Source organism: Hypomesus nipponensis, chromosome 17 (genome assembly GCF_054491055.1).
Source record: "Hypomesus nipponensis isolate SF chromosome 17, ASM5449105v1, whole genome shotgun sequence".
Lineage (NCBI taxonomy): Eukaryota > Metazoa > Chordata > Actinopteri > Osmeriformes > Osmeridae > Hypomesus > Hypomesus nipponensis.
In genome coordinates, this window is record NC_140377.1 from 17,387,949 (window position 1) to 17,405,185 (window position 17,237).

The window sequence follows — 17,237 nt, forward strand, 5'->3', positions numbered from 1 at the left end:
CTGTTTGAAGGCAGAGGGGAAGGTGCCAGAGGTAAAAGAGGAGTTTAGGACATGGAGAAGAAAAGTTATGATGGAGGGGGAGATGGTTTGAAAGAGAGGGGAGGGGATAGGATCAAGGGGACAGGTGGTGGGGCGATGAGAGAGAATGAGGTCAGAGAGCTCTGCCTCGGACAGGGGAGAGAATTAGTTTAGACGTTTAGTTGGGTCAGTCATGTAGGGTAAGGGGGTAGGAAAGGTGTGTCTAGGGAACCGACTGCTAATGTCAGCGACTTTCTTATCAAAGAAGAGAAGTTGTCTGCTGTCAGGGTGGAGGGAGGGGGTGGGGGAGGTGGGTTAAGAAGGTGGAGAAGGTAGAGAAAAGTTTGTGGGGGTTTGAAGCTGAGTTAATTTTGGTAAGAAAGTAGAGGGTTTTAGCACCAGTTATGTGAGAAGAGAGGGATTTAAGGAGGGAGTGATACTTATCAAGGTCCAGACCGTCTTTGGACTTGCGCCATCTCCTCTCAGCTGCTCGAAGGGTGGACCGTTATTTACGAATAACATCCGTGAGCCACGGTCAGGAGGGAGAAGATTGTGCAGGCCTGGTAGACAGGGGACAGAGAGAGTCAAGTGATACAGTTAAAGTGGTTAACAGGGTGTTAGTGGGGTGGGACGAGAACTCATGAATAGGAGGGAGGATGTTACAATAGAGGAGAAATGGGAGGGGGATAGGGAGCGGAGGTTGCGTCGGAAAGTTGCGAGGGGAGGGGAGGTAGGAGGAGTTGGATGGAGAGAGACAGAATTGGATAAAGTAGTGATCAGAAATATGCAGTGGGGTTACAGAGGTTAAGTCAGTGATACAGTGTCAGGATGAGGTCTAGCTGTTTGCCTGCCTTGTGGGTCGCCGGTGTGCTCAGCAGCACCAGGTCAAAGGAAGTCAGGAGAGACAAGAAGTCGACAGCCTGCGTTCCTTGGAGGTGGATGTTGAAGTCCCCAAGGACTATCAGCGGGGTTCCATCATCCGGGAGGACGCTGAGGAGCATGTCCAGCTCCTCCACAAAGTCGGCTTGCGGTCCTGGTGGGCGATAAAGAACAATTGAGCATGCTTTGATAGGATCAGTTAGCATCACATAATGGTGTTCAAATGATTTGGCAGTAACAGAGAGTGGTGTGGATGTATATTTAATATGTAGGGAAAGAAGCAAACCTGTCCCACCACCCCGCCCGGTTGAGCGAGGTGAGTGAGTGAAGGAGTGGTTGACGGAGAGAGCAGCTGGAGTTGCAGTGTTCTCTGGGCGGATCCACGTCTCTGTCAGCGCGAGCGCATGAAGAGGAGCATGAGATGCAAACGCTGAGATGAAGTCTGCCTTTTTCACAGCAGACTGGCAGTTCCAGAGCCCTAAAGAAAGAGAGAGGGCAGGTGGAGAAGATCTGGAAAGGTAGTGAAGGTTAGAAGTTGACCGTATATACTTTGTGAAATATCTACATCTACGGGGTGGGGTAATGAACAGGAATGCTCAGGAAACACATTCTAGCTATGAATAAGTTCTAGGTAGAATATAATCTAAATATGAATGTGAATAGGTTGATACTTATCAGAAGAGGTGATCCGCCTTGTCGGCCTTCCTCGGTGGACTCCCGCCGGTAGACTCCCTGTCTTTGTTTGACCGAGTCTTCGTGCCTTTAGGAACGGCCTGTAAAACTAAGATTCGTTGTACGATGGATTCTACGATCAATTTAGGCTTACAACGCTTTCGGGAAACGCAGCCCAGGTCATTAAAAAAACTAAAGCAGATACGCGGGCTCGGTCCACCATCTATTCGTCTTTGCTCCAGAAAAACATGTCAACAAAAATGATGCCGTAAACTGCAACAATATCAGTAATTATATTTGGCTATAATTACGATTGTCATGCCATGAACATCGTTCATTACAAAATGGTTAAATCTGTTAACGGAAATAAACTCAAAACAACCATCATGTATGTGTGCAACCATTTGTAAAACTTGCGACAGTAAAGGCAGGCAACTCTAGATGATCAGGCTCTTTCTTCTTGTTCTCATTCAGCTGAGGTAAATCAGCATTCGGCTTATGTTCCCTTGTGTGCTCGTCCATTTTCGTACCCCTTTTATTGTCAGATGCACAGAACAACACAAAGTCAGACTGGGCACTGAAATTCTTATGACAAGACAACGCAAAGCAACCTGGCATAACATATAAGTACTTTGAACATTACATCTATGATAAGAAAATAAAAACTCCTAAATATACAAAATAATATACAATACAGTATACTAAACCTGTTAAACACATATTAACCTTTACTAACCGTATAAACCTATACTTACCTAAAGGCAAGTGGGGTAACAATTAGTGCAATATTGCTGCTAGTACAAGTAGCTGAAAGTGACAGTGTGTAAAGTGGCCAGTGAGAAAGTGGTGAGAATGTATCAGTGTCCGATCAGAAGCCTGATGGCCCTTGGAAAGAAACTATTCTCCAGTCTACGTGTGCGAGACCGAATGCTTAAATATTGCCCGCCAGAAGGCATTAGGGGAAAAAAGACTGAAGGATGGGTGGTAACAGTCAGCTTTCCTGAAGCATCATGTGTGGTAGGTGTTCTGTAGGGCTGGAAGCTTCCTGCTGATGATGAACTCAGCAGACCTGACCACACCACGTAGGACCTTGCGGCCCATGTCTGTGCATCTCCCATACCACACTGTAATGCAACCAGTCAGTATGCTCTGTATTGTGCATCTGTAAAAGTTAGTGAGGATGACTGAGTCCATGCCAAACTTCATCAGTCTCCTCAGGAAGAACAGGCATTTCCGGGCAGCTTTAACTACCGTGTGAACAGACCAGGTGACATCATTGCTGAGGTTCACCCCGAGGAACCTGACCTGCTTGCAGCTTGGGTTATGGTATTGACTGTTGAGCTGTAGTCAAAGAACAGCATCTTCACATACGTATTCCTTTGTCCAGGTGGGAGAGAGCAGTGGGCATTGTCAGGGTGATGGCATTGTCTGTAAACCTGTTGTACAGGTATGCAAACTGCATAGGGTCCAGGGTGGGAAGCAGCGATGAGCAAATGAATGTTTTGACTAGCCACTTGAAGCACTTCATGATGACAGAGGTCAGTGCTATCGGGCAATAGTCGTTCATGCACTTGACCTTGGTGTTTTGGGGCACAGGGACAGTGGTGGTGCTCTTAAAGCAGGTGGGGAGTACAGACAGGCTGAGGGAGAGGTTAAAGATGTCTCAGCTAAATATAAAAAGGTTAAAGTCTGACTATTATTGTTATTAACAATTGTTATTGTTGATTTATTTGTTGTTACTTTTAGAACATACAATAATAGCATTTTCGGGGTACAATTACTTGTGTAGGCATCATTATTTGAATAAAAAAACAAGAGTGGTTATATTGGTTTGATTCAATATTGAAGAATTACATGAATTCGAATATTTGGGTATTGTGTGCTGTGTTAGATTGGTCTTGATCTGGTCTGGGTCCCGAGGAGGTATAGATGTACATTCATAGAATGGTCATATTTGAATGGAAAATTCATGAGTCATAAGACTCTTTGACATTGTATTCATTGAGATTAGCAGACGCTTTTATACAAAGTGACATACAAATATGGGATTTAGTGCTAGTTGGCACAGCAAGTAAACTAACAATTTAGTGTAATTGAAGGATATCGATACACATTTGTACTTTTCTCCAAACTATCATATTCTTACTCAACATATCGATAACACAGGCCAACTGACAACTGGGACTGGGCTGTGAGTGTGAGGAAAGGCAAAAAACAATGACAGCTACAGTAGCCTGCCTAGCCAGCCAGTTGCACAGTTTGCTGAAGGGTTTTAAAACTATAGTTACAAAGTAAAAACGAATGGGTGAAACTTCTTGGTTAGTTACAACTTTTAATTGACAAAATTACAACAGAGGTTAAGAAACTTGACTTTAATCGAAGGATCGCCTCACATGGTCACTTCCGGTTCCCTTCCGGTCTCTGGTGAGCTAGCTGCTTATCTTCCTAGCTATCCACAAAATGGCAGACACTTGGCGTAGCGGCGTGTCAGTGCCTCATCTGGCACATGACAGTAGCTAGTGGTACGTGACAATGCCTCTACTGGCACCTAGTGGTATGTGCCAGTGGAGCTAGTGGTACGTGTCAATAGCTAGTGGTACATGTCAATGCCTCCGCTGGCACATGACAGTAGCTAGTGGTACATGCCAGTGCCTCCGCTGGCACATGACAGAAGTTAGTGGTACGTGACAGTGCCTCTACTGGTACCTAGTGGTACGTGCCAGTGGTGATAGTGGTATGTGGCGGTAGCTAGTGGTACATGCCAGTGCCTCCGCTGGTACATGACAGTCACTGTTCTGTTGATAGTGGTACGCAAGTGTCTCGTGGCAGTTGCATTGGGTGTCTTGCAGCTTTTGTTTACTGTCATGTCAACTAACTGCCCCGCGGCCATTTTAGAATAGGGGAACAGGCTATAAACTTTTATTTAAAAAATGAGTTAAACTGTTCGTGCTAACAGACGCCATACCATACTTTTGATGTCTCACAACAAGCTCACCATACAAAGTAGTCAATTTAGACATTATATTGCATATAGTGTAATGGTGTGACTGTAAAGCAGACTTGTACACACAAAATTAATTAGTAACAAATTATTTTATTCAGAGAAACTGAATTTTAAGCATGCACATGAGCCACCGTTGTAGACTCTCCTACGTCTCTAATGCACATCGTTGTGTTGTTACCAGCGCCTCCTAGTGCCGTATATAATTAATTGTAATAACTGAAGTCAATGTTTGTACATTACTACATTTGCATTTCGATACTTTTGAGTAAATATAGTTGTTAATAATAGTTCATTATTTTCATATGAAGAACCATGTCAATAAATGACACCCTATGATTGCAAATGTACTTTCTGGGTTTTATGCATATTGGAAACTACAAACTCTCCTGGATACAAATCTGTTTAAATCACTCACTCATTAAATAACTTAAGATATCTTTATCACAACTGAAGTTACATTTTAAAGTCGACCTGTGTCAAAGTGATATGGGAGAAAATCCTTTTGTTCGTAATGACGTTGTGAATGTAAATGTCAGTATAAGTATAGGGTTAATAACTTCTCAGCAAGTTATTTCATTGATCAGTTGTTATGGGCTGAGCAGGCAAACTAAGCATTTGATTTGACATGGCTTGAAAATCTTGCAAGTTCACATTTCCAAGTAATCATATACTTTTAGTATATAATAATATACTTTTTGTACATTACAATGAAGTTTAGGGTGTTAACAATACAAAACATCAAAAATCTCAAATTTGACAGAAAACGATTTTCGATCTTTTATGGCTACAATGAGCGGCCGCGACATCCATGGGTTTCCGCATGGATGGCTATGGATGGCCACAGGCTATTAACTTTTTGCTTTCCCTCAAAAGTTAATAGCCTTTTCTCCTATTCTAAAATGGCCGCTGGGCAGTTAGTCTACATGACAGTAAACAAAAGCTGCAAGACACCCAATGCAACTGCCACGAGAAACTTGCGTACCACTATCAACAGAACAGTAACTGTCATGTACCAGCGGAGGCACTGGCATGTACCACTAGCTACTGGCACATACCACTATCACCACTGGCACGTACCACTAGGTACCAGTAGAGGCACTGTCACGTACCACTAACTACTGTCATGTGCCAGCGGCGGCTGCACCCGAACCTGAACAGCACCCGGGCCATTTTCAACCCAACCAATGTTACATACCTTATTCGGAGACCTTAAGGAACAGTGTGAAATACCCCAAAAACCCAGTCAATTGCCCCTTTAAGTTGAATATATATATGTACACAAATTGATTATCGAGCCACGCTCGTGAGTCACGAGCGGTGACGTCCGCGAGAGATGTGCTGTAATAGGCTAGTATGGAACATTTCTAGAGACGCAGCTGGTGCTTGGATAGGCTGGATCCAGCTTTGATGTTGTTTCAGTGATGGTACATCCCCAAATTATTTATGACTATAATGTATTACTTCGCTCAAATGCAAGTTATTGGTACTATACATAAACAATTTATTCAATACTGTACAGTTTCCAGAGTGACAGTAAGCTATAGCTCGAGCAATTCACATCACAGAATGACACTAAACGAAGATATCAGTTCGGAATTTTGATGGGTAAGTTGTGACCAATGACCCGAAAATTTTAAACATAATGTCATATAACCAACCAGGGACGTTCCTGGGACGTCCCCCGAAATGTTTTAACATAATGTGTATCATAACCAACCAGATGTTCCTGAAACGTCCCCCGAAAGTTTTAACATAATGTCATATAATAACCTAAAAATAAATTTATATAACTGACTAAATTGTGACCTTTTAGTAACTTTAATAACGTCCTATAGGGACGTCCTAAGGGATAACGTCACGGTATAACCTATAGGATATGGAAGGCCTAGTGGGCAAGTATTAAGACGCCCCCGTGTGTTAACCACGCGTAATTAACGCCGACTTGGCATGCAAAGCCGTCTCAACCACGCGTAAAAAACGCCGACTTCCATACAAAGTCGGCGTCTTTTTCGCCTGGAATTGACGCGTGTCAAGTGACACGTTGCCATTTACACACGTAAATTACGTCTCAAACTTTGAGACGTGTCAAAAGCAAGCTTCTAAAAAAAAACGCGTGCTTTGAACGTGTCACGTGACACGTTGCCATTTACACACGTATATTGCGTCTCAAATTTTGAGACGTGTCTAACAAACCACACGAAAATAACGCCTGGTTTGGCATAATCAGCGTCTGGTTTTCCAAAATTAAAGTCTGCTTGCTTGAATCTCCGATGGTAAATTTACAATTGTAACATCTAATACGTAAGTAAAGTAGGTATTAGGATGCTCGTGCGAGCTACTATCAAATACAATGTTGGTTAGCTAGTTAGCTATTAGTTTGAAGTTGGGGATCACAATTGCAATACTATGATATAACAAGGGGTGCAGAGACAAATAAATGCAGTAATATCAGGCTGGCTGGCTGGCTGTCTGGCTTGGAGTTTTGTGAACTGCCCTTGCACTGCGATTGCGTTGCCTCAGTATTGTGCGCGATTTGGTTTCACTGCCAACATTCCTTAATGTAAGAGGCAATGTGCAAACTCAGTTGGTGGCAAAATACAACTGTTGTTACTATTCATGTCAAGTGTATTTTATTGTCATTTTTTATTACTTATGGTTGTACAAACGAAACAGAGTTTCCCCAGGACCATGATGCCATATTAAAAAACATGACAGTAAGGTACCAGGGTCAACGTATATGTAGCCAACAGTGACAGGGCAGTATGTACACTGACAGGAAAGTATGTACAGTGACAGGACAGTATGTACAGTGACAGGGCTGTATGTACAGTGATTGGAGGTAGCAGTTATGAAGTGATAGGTTCTCGTGCCAATATATTGTGATGCCAATTTGTTGAGCGGTCATCTTTCTTGTATAGACTTAGAAAAGTGAAATACACACGGTGAGATAAATAAAGGTTCATGGGCTGTCCTTCACATTCACACACTGTTGTCTTTATACTTAACAGATCATCTATGATGTCCCAAAGGCCCAACTCATTTCAGGTCAACTTATGGCAGCAACCTTGCAGGTGGGTTTCACTGTGCAACCAGTCCAAACCAAGCTGCTGCTGGGCCAAGGGATGATTGTAATGGCACACTGGGACTTGTAGATGACCTGAAATAAATATTTGTCTTTCTGCTGTGTAAGATGTAGGCCTAGTGCTTTTAACTTGAGTTGAATGCTGTTAAACACTGCCATGGTCATCAAACACTAGCCATGGCTCTACTTCAGAAAGGATACTGTTCACAGCTGTATGAGTCAATAGGACATTACCATTACCTGAATGACTTGTAGTGACCGGGAGGCTATGCCTGTTGTGATGATAGTATATAAACCAGATTGTTGCCTTTATGTGCACTGTTTGGGTCTCCTTTCTCTGTCTTCTGTTGCTGTGTCTTTGGTTCTGTTGCAGGTTGGCAGGCAGGTAGAGGAGTTGTGATTGCTGCAGGGGCACACCAGTGACCTGTGCCTTGGTCCTTAATAATCTGTGCCCTAACAAGCTGGGTCTCCATTACAAGCAGGAACATCATTACTGTTTGCTTTTTAGTTTGTAACGATTCTTTACACTCAACACTTGCACTGATCCCACACCCATTCCCTAAACTACTAATTTACCAAACGTTTCTTTGTGAGCACATTTTATTAAATAAATACATGTTTATTCTCATTACCGTGGCTTGTCACTTCCTGAAGTTCTTATCTAATCTTCTTATGAATCCAGTTATGACAGCATTAAACAAGCACTGGTTGGCTACACACCTCATGCCGGGCTTATACAGATGTGTGTATTGGCACTTTGAAAGGTTTAGTGTAGGCTACCATCTTGTGTAAATGAATACATTCAACGTCTGTATAGTGACCTGTATCCATTTACGACATGTCTAGCACCTCTACTCTAAGGAAAATACTATATTTTGACTATCTTTCTGTCCCCCTGGTCCTCCCCCAGCACCAAGGGTGTTCCCAGAGGCAAACACCTGTGACATAACCCTGAGACTGCCCATACACACAACCCATGTACAACTGTACAAACAGTACATGAAGTCTGGTATAATACAGTCACCCACCTTTGGACAGGCATAATGTCACGGCCACAGCCGTGCCCCCGTTTTTGGTTTTGCCCTGCCCTACCGTGTCCTTGTGTCTGCCATTGTCTTCACCTGTGTCTCGTTGAGTGGTTTCAGTTCTTGTTTGTATTATCTTGTCCACCTGTGTCTTGTTTGGTTCTGTGTATTTTAGGTTCCTGTTTTTTGTGCAGTCTTTGTCTTGTCCTTACCCTTGTTAATGTGAGTACCCTGTCCAGTGCCGGTCTTTCCTATAGGCGACATAGGCATCCGCCTAGGGCGGCATAAGAGTGGGTGCTGGTGAAAAATCTTGCCTAGGGCGCCAAATGTGCTAACACCGCTACTGACCATGGCTGTTTCCCGTTTAAAAGAATAAACCCTTTGTTTGAGGCAATGTATGGCTACTCTCCTGCGTTTGGGTCCTACCCCACCACACACCATGACACATAAGGCATAATTGAATTAATTAAAGACATCAAATTAAATTGTATAACCTTACTTTTAGAGTGCTTGATTTTAAAAGGGTTTCTTAGTAGCAATTGGCTTCTGAGTGTAGGTGGCAACCTACAGATATTACCGTTGGACTTACAAAAATGTCTATTATAATTCTTTAAACTTCTCTTTAATCAATGCATCTGCAGTCGTAATCCTGAATGGAAGCTTAGTTAAAATCTAGTATTTTTCACCCTTTACCAAGACACTGTAGCCTAATGATGGTACATTGTGTTAGTTTGGAGTATGTTATTAGGCTGAATGTAGGGGAAAGTGTATTACATGAGAAGGAAATGTAACAAAAGATTAGAGTATGATTTCCCAGATAATGAACATGGTGTTACCCATATACATGGTGTCACTAAAGGGTCAATTACCTGAGCGTCAGGTCACCTCATAAAAGTAGAGGACGCATTGCGTTATTTGTTATGGAAAATTATCCCTAGTGAGCGGGAACTGTGAAGATAAATGAAAGTTATCACAATTATTTTATTAGTAGCCTAACACTGCATTGTGAGAGCAGGTTTCTGCTCTTTTGTGTTTTTCTGCAGAGATTGAGAACTTGGGTTGGACATCTTTGAACAGTGCTAGTTCATGACTATACCATATCAAGCTTGATTGTCTATTCGCCTACCATTTAGTTAGCTGACGATTAGCAGTGTACGATATTTTGTGTTAACCGGGTTCATAGAAAGATTAGATTGATACTTTATTGCTCCAGAAGTAAATGAAGGAAGTGGCAAGCCACATGAACATGGATAACAGCGTATTTATTCAATAGAAAGTGCTTGCAAAAAAACGGTTGTATGTGACGGTCATGTAAATTAGTAGTGTAGGGAATGGATGTGGGATCAGTGCAAGTATAGAGAATCATTACAAACTAAAAAGTAAACAGTGATGATGTTCCTGCTAGTAATGGAGAGACCCAGCTTGTTAGGGCACAGCTTATTAAGGACCAAGGCACAGGTCACAGCTGTGCCCCTGCAGCAATCACAGCTCCTCTACCTGCCTGCCAACCTGCAACAGAACCAAAGACACAGCAACAGAAGACAGAGAAAGGAGACCCAAATAGTGCACATAAAGGCAACAATCTGGTTTATATACTATCATCACAACAGGCATAGCCTCCCGGTCACTACAAGTCATTCAGGTAATGGTAATGTCCTATTGACTCATACAGCTGTGAACAGTATCCTTTCTGAAGTAGAGCCATGGCTAGTGTTTGCTGACCATGGCAGTGTTTAACGGCGTTCAACTCAAGTTAAAAGCAGTAGGCCTACATCTTACACAGCAGAAAGACAAATATTTACTTCAGGTTATCTACAAGTCCCAGTGTGCCATTAAAATCATCCCTTGACCCAGCAGCAGCTTGGGTAGGCCTGGTTGCACAGTGAAACCCACCTGCAAGGTTGCTGCCAGAAGTTGACCTGAAAATGAGTTGGGCCTTTGGGACATCATAGATGATCTGTTAAGTATAAAGAATGATCTGTTAAGTATATGTGAATGTGAAGGACAGCCGATGCACCTTTATCTCACTGTGGCTGTGTATTTCACTTTTCTAAGTCTATACAAGTTTACAATCTGCGAACTGAGAACTGTCTAATTGTGGCCTAGGCAATGGTGACAACCCAGGCCTACTCATACATTAACTTTCACCTGTGGATTGCGGCTCTGTCTTGGGTCATGACCAAGGATGTATCCATGGCAATACTATCTGTGAACTGAGAATCTGACTGATTGTGGCCTAGGCGAAGGCACCAACCCAGGCACACCCCTGTGCTGAGGTGTTTTTTGCCTGTTCCCACACTGTACTCCCCTAGGAGCATAGTCTGGGGGTTGCCTTTTTTTCTCCTCTCTCCTCATGTTATGCTGAATATTTCTTCCCGTCCTGTCTACCCCCTTGTCATGTTTGTGTATTAGAAACTGCAAGTGGCAGCTCGGATCTAAGACGGATTCGAGAGACCGCAGATAGAGTGCGGCTAGTTAGATCAACACTTTTATTATTGTTGTTGTTTTTGTTGATTTTATGTAAAGCACTTTGAGCTGCAATTCCTGTATGAAAAGTGCTATATAAATAAAGTCTTACTTACTATACAAGGAAGATGACCGCTCAACAAATTGGCATCACAATATATTGGCACGAGAACCTATCACTTCATAACTGCTACCTTCAATCACTGTACATACTGTCCTGTCACTGTACATACTGTCCTGTCACTGAACATACTGTCCTTTCACTGTACATACTGTCCTGTCACTGAATATACTGTCCTGTCACTGAACATACTGTCCTTTCACTGTACATACTGTCCTGTCACTGAACATATTGTCCTGCTACTTTACATACTGTCCTGTCACTGCATACTGCCCTGTCACTGTACATACTGCCCTGTCACTGTTGGCTACATATACGTTGACCCTGGCACCTTACTGTCATGTTTTTTAATATGGCATCATGGTCCTGGGGAAACTCTGTTTCGTTTGTACAACCATAGGTAATGGAAAATGACAATAAAATACATTTGACTTGAATAGTAACAACAGTTGTATATCGCCAACAACTGAGTTTGCGCATTGCCTCTTACATTAAGGAATGTTGGCAGTGAAACCTAATCGCGCACAATACTGAGGCAACGCAATCGCAGTACAAGGGCAGTTCACAAAACTCCAAGCCAAACAGCCAGCCAGCCAGCCTGATATTACTGCATTTATTTGTCTCTGCACCCCTTGTTATATCATAGTATTTCAATTGTGATCCCCAACTTCAAATTAATAGCTAACTAGCTAACCAACATTGTATTTGATAGTAGCCTAGCTCGCACGAGCATCCTAAGACCTACTTTACTTACGTATTAGATGTTACAATTGTTAATTTCCCATCGGAGATTCAAGCAAGCAGACTCTAATTTTGGAAAACCAGACGCTGATTGTGCCAAACCAGGCGTTAATTTCGTGTGGTTTGCTCGACACGTCTCAAAATTTGAAACACAATTTACGTGTGTAAATGGCAACGTGTCACGTGACACGTTCAATGCACGCGTTTTTTTAGACGCGTGCTTTTGACACGTCTCAAAGTTTGAGACGTAATTTACGTGTGTAAATGGCAACGTGTCACTTGACACGCGTCAATTCGAGGCGAAAAAGACGCCGACTTTATATGGAAGTCGGCGTTTTTTACGCGTGGTTGAGACGACTTTGCATGCCAAGTCGGCGTTAATTACGCGTGGTTAACACACGGGGGCGTCTTAATACTTGCCCACTAGGCCTTCCATAATATGGGACCAAATAGGAACGTCACCGAACGTCCCCAGGACGTCCCTTGTTAGCTGGGTCGTTCATTCAACTTTCGATCTGTAATCCATGTTTAACATGCAAAAACTACAGTCAGAGAATGTCTAATATAGAGAGAACTGCCACTCTCGGGAAACTTCCGGGTTCTGAACCGGTTGAAGTTCCATGTGAGGGCGCTAACGAGCGAGTGCAGAATGAATCGAAGTCTATGGAGCGGTACCCCTCAAAATCCACTTTTCTCAGGATATAATTTTGTGTGTAGTCATTTGAATTCTGAATTCGAAAGGGGAGGCAAAAATATAAATAAAATACACACTGCTGGCTGTTAGATTGTTTTAAAGTTGCCTTTCTGTTCTAAAAAGCTTCAAAAAAAATGTTATTGACGTCATACACATCGTAAGACCAGAGCTACTGCTTTACGGCAAGCTCTGGTCACTTTTTTTTATCTCAGGGCATCGACAACACAGCTGACAGGTTATGCTCTCCCTGTCAATACACATGCAAGAAAGAGTTTTGGCTTGCTAATGTTGTTGCCAATGTTGCTAATGCTCTGACATTCTGATTCCGCTTCGGATGCCATCAAGGGGGTATCACGGTAGCTCTGGTCGTATCAGTCCTTCACTAACCATCAGCATTCATTAGCAGAATGCTAACGTGTTATGGGCAACAACAACTCACCCTGTAAGAAATCAAAAAGACATAAGTACTAATTCATTCAACTTTCGACCTATAATCCATGTTGAACATGCACAAACTACAATCAAATCGGAGATTTCTCAACGACAATCAGGCGAAAGAGACAAATGTAGCCGTTTAGCTCCATAGACTCCCATTCAACATGCACTCGACCTCGATCACTCCCAGTGGAACTCTGGTGGAACTGCAACAAAATGGGGCTTAATAGGGAGTGGGCAGGCTCTCCTTAAACAGGCTCTGGCACTGTTCTGTAAAGCACGTGATGTACAACCCGTCTTCCGGCAAAACTGCCTAGCATTTTCACAGGCAGGCACGCCCCCAAACAAACAAAACGATTAGTTTGTGATACCGGTTACTGGTTATGTATTGTAAGCCTACATGTATCGCAGGCAGCAGTGAAATCCAGCAGGCAAGGAATCAAGACATTTAATTCAAGGTAAGATTACTTTATCGTACTTCAAGTGAAAAGGCTTTATGCCTGCATTGTTCTGCTCTCTTAGCACAATTATCAAATTAAACAAATCGACACAAACATATTGGAATCTATTTATAGTCAAGGCTCAGTTTGTGGTAGGAGTGCACGTGTGTTCAAAAAAGTGTGCAAGAACAGCCCATGACGCACCTTTCAAACTTATTTGTATTTCGAATGAACTTATTCAATAGATCTAGGGATGTGATTACACTTGAGTTATGCTTCTGTGCTCTCTAGCATAAACATTTTTTAAAATAATTGGCTTTGTGAAATATTTACGCAGATATGTAAATAGGTAGGTGAAAGCAACTTTGAAAAACATTGCTGTTCTTCAAGCAACAGTAGGCAGCAATGTATAGCCTCAGAAGATCATTTCCTGATTTATGGAGCCACACCCAGACTAAATGTTCATACAGCCTGGAATTTCACAACAAGGATATTCTCCATGCTTTTGTCTCTCACAAGTGCAAAATGCCGATAATGCAGTCAGTGATGTTGGTGAGACACGTACACAAAGATTCCAGGAACTGTTGATTGATAGTGCACAATGCCTGTGATGCAGTAGGTGGCACACACACACACACACAGATTACTGGAATAATAAATAGGGCACAGTGCCCATGATGCAGCTAATGAGTAAGATGTCAGTGACACGCACAGATTTCTTGATTGATTGATTGATAGATCAATCGCAGTGCCTAATAGGCATCGCAGTGCCTGTGACATTACATTTGTTCTCAGTGGCTTTGGTACTAATCACAATTGAAATTCTCAAAAGTACCTTTATAACCTCCATATCATCTAGTCACTTATGCACATCATAAAAGTAGTGCTGTCAAATGATAAAAATATTTAATCGCGTTTAATCGCATTAATGTCATAGTTAACTCGCGATTAATCACAATTAATCGCACATTTTCATCTATTCTAAATGTCCCTTGATTTCTTTTTTTTCCAATTGTTTTTTCTTATTTTAATGCTCTTATCAACATGGAAAAGTGGATCGGATTGCTTAGTGCAAATGTTTTTTTTAATGAAAACAACATTGCAATCGCCTGGCTTTAACGAGGCGGCAGAGAATTCGCATCAGCTGTGTGCTTGGCCATCAAGTGGTATTTCAGACTGGACATGCTGCGATGATAGCTCAGTTCACAACAACAACACAGATCACTTTGGTCTTGTCAATGGATTTGGCAACTTTTTAAAATTAAACTCTCCATTCAGAATCTTATTGGCATCCATTTCGGCGTCTCGTGCTCGCCATCCACTCAAAACGTAACAATAGCCTACTACTCTTAAGACGGCTTGCAAGCCCAAACAAGTGTGTGCGGTGTGCCTGTTGTTTTGTTTCTGGTCTAGCTAGATCCGGTGTGGTGTTAGCCTGGCTGCCAGCCCAACCTCTCCCCGCCCACAAAAAAATTTGGTCGGGAAGTTGGGTCTGGAGGGTTTTATACGATGATGGACAGATGATCAACAGTAACGTAATCAACAACGTCACGAAAGAACCCTTGGGTTGAATTCGTTTTCAACAAACAACATATTACATAGCTCGAATTGGTTGTAGGTCTATCCAATTGAGCAAATAGCCATTTGTTTTAAGAGTTTGGTTGAAACACGCCCCGTAGTCACAGCCCAACGGAGAGTTTTCAGACTCATATTCTGACTAGAATTATGAGTATGACAACGTCAGGTTTGTGTGGTGTTCTGTTTTCTAACGTCAGTAGTTGTTGCAACAGCATGTGAAAAAAACTACAGTGTTTGCTAGGCCAAAAAGAATGTTAATCGCGCAATAAAAAAATTGACGCCGTTAAAATGGGTTTGCAATAATGCGTTAAACTGACAGCACTACATAAAAGCAATTTCTCATTCATTTAAACATATAGCCTATGCTCTGGAATATTCATGCAGATGATTATGTAGCCAACAATTCTGCTGTTTCCTACATTATTAATAGCTAATGTCATGTTGATCAAAATGTATAACATCAGTTCTCTGTAAAATGTTCTTACCCCCACAAACATCTAGTTAATGTACAATGGTTGAGCCAACTGTCATAATTGTAGGCCTAATTTACCAAACAGTCCTGGGTAAGGGGTGTTTGCTTAACATTTGCATTTTTTCTTTTGTGCTATGCATTGCTGTAAAATAGTCTTGCATTTTCTGTATCACATTGACTTAAGACACCAACAACTGACGAGGAGGCAGTTTAATCAGTGTATCTGTTTTTCAATGTGTTTTTTTGGATTCTCCAGTTGAAAAATGAAAAAACTGATTCTCAATAAAAAAATGACAATCAGACCCTCCAAGAATTCGCGATGTTGTGATCGCACCAATTCACGCAAATTCAACGATTCCCCGCAAATTCAGCGCGCCTCGGAGAGGGCGTTCCACATAGACAAGGGCGTTCCCATGTGTCCGTTTTTTGGAAAACTTAGAACCCTTAATCAGCCTGACAATAAGCCTTACCCGGACCAGGCTAGTTTTGAAGCATAAATTACCATAGTAACTAGGGCTGCAACAACAAATCGATTTAATAGATTAAAATCGATTATTAAAAGCTTTGGCAACAAATTTCATTATCGATTTGTTGTGTTGCGCGATTATTACACCACTCAATAAGTCGTGGAGATGTTTGAGTATTAAAAAATAAGTTTAGTATAGCGCAGAGCTGAGGTAGAGGAAAGACCATCAGAGAGACGCTGTTGAGAAACGTTGTTCTGAAACACATGGCGGAGAAATCAGTACGACCTAAGTCATCCGAGGTGTGCAGCATTTCACACTAAATACGTCAAAAAGGTGTGTCAATTGACTGAGGTGAAGTTAGTTTCATATTCGACATTCGTCTCACATTCGAAAGATGCTACTTTGTAGCGTGTCGCGTTAGGGACCAGGTGAAAACTACCCATACCATTTTGAAAAATATAGACTTTTATAATATTTGTATGAATATAAAACCTCAAACAGACACCAGAGTATCTTAACAATGTCTAGTATACTTCCACAGCCTTTACTTTTTCAATTAAGTTTCAAATAAAATGATAGAAAATCACTAATCTTTAAAAATAGCTTAATCCACGCTAATATTATTAACTTTTTTTTGTGCCTGTTTGTGCACATCCTTAACATTTTTTGCACTGTGAATTTGCACTGTCAGTTCTGTTTTTGAATAAAGGGTTGGAAATGAATGCTTTTTTGTTTTTTAAAATCCGATTCATCGATTAATCGAAAAAGAATCGACAGATTAATCGATGACTAAAATAATCGTTAGTTGCAGCCCTAATAGTAACTGAGTTCAAACTACATTGATCTAGCTTTATGGAACCAAATGAACTAGAAAAGAGTCCGATTAACTGACATAAGTCTGGCTTATTCTGTAAACTCGCTTCATGGAACAGGTCTCTGGTTGATGTTAGCATGGAGTGAGCTGAAGTGGCGCTGAAGATTTGAAGCCTTGAAATCTGCTAACGATGCCAGGCATATAAAGGCCGCAATATGCTGCTCCGACTCCATTTACGGATGGGCGGATACGGACTGATGCGGACGGATAGACTTTGTTTATGGTTCTCCGTAGGTTGTGGGTGCTGAAAACAACTCACCGCCAGAAGA

The 17,237-nt window shown here is 41.9% G+C and overlaps 1 protein-coding gene and 1 long non-coding RNA gene across 2 annotated transcripts in view; one reads left to right on the forward strand and one right to left on the reverse strand.

Annotated features, from left to right (window-relative positions):
• Positions 1-9,923: 9,923 nt before the first annotated feature.
• Positions 9,924-13,373, reverse strand: LOC146253753 (uncharacterized). Its single transcript, XR_014731728.1, has 2 exons — positions 12,022-13,373; positions 9,924-10,637 (listed from the first exon to the last, which is right to left on the reverse strand). It is a non-coding gene; the product is annotated as an uncharacterized LOC146253753 (long non-coding RNA).
• A 63-nt stretch (positions 13,374-13,436) lies between these two features.
• The window catches only part of mvp (major vault protein), a 38,923-nt gene continuing 35,122 nt past the window's right edge, over positions 13,437-17,237 (forward strand). The window contains exon 1 of the mRNA XM_084677240.1: positions 13,437-13,595. The gene's annotated coding sequence lies outside the window, so the exon portion shown is untranslated. The remainder of the gene's footprint in view (positions 13,596-17,237) is intronic.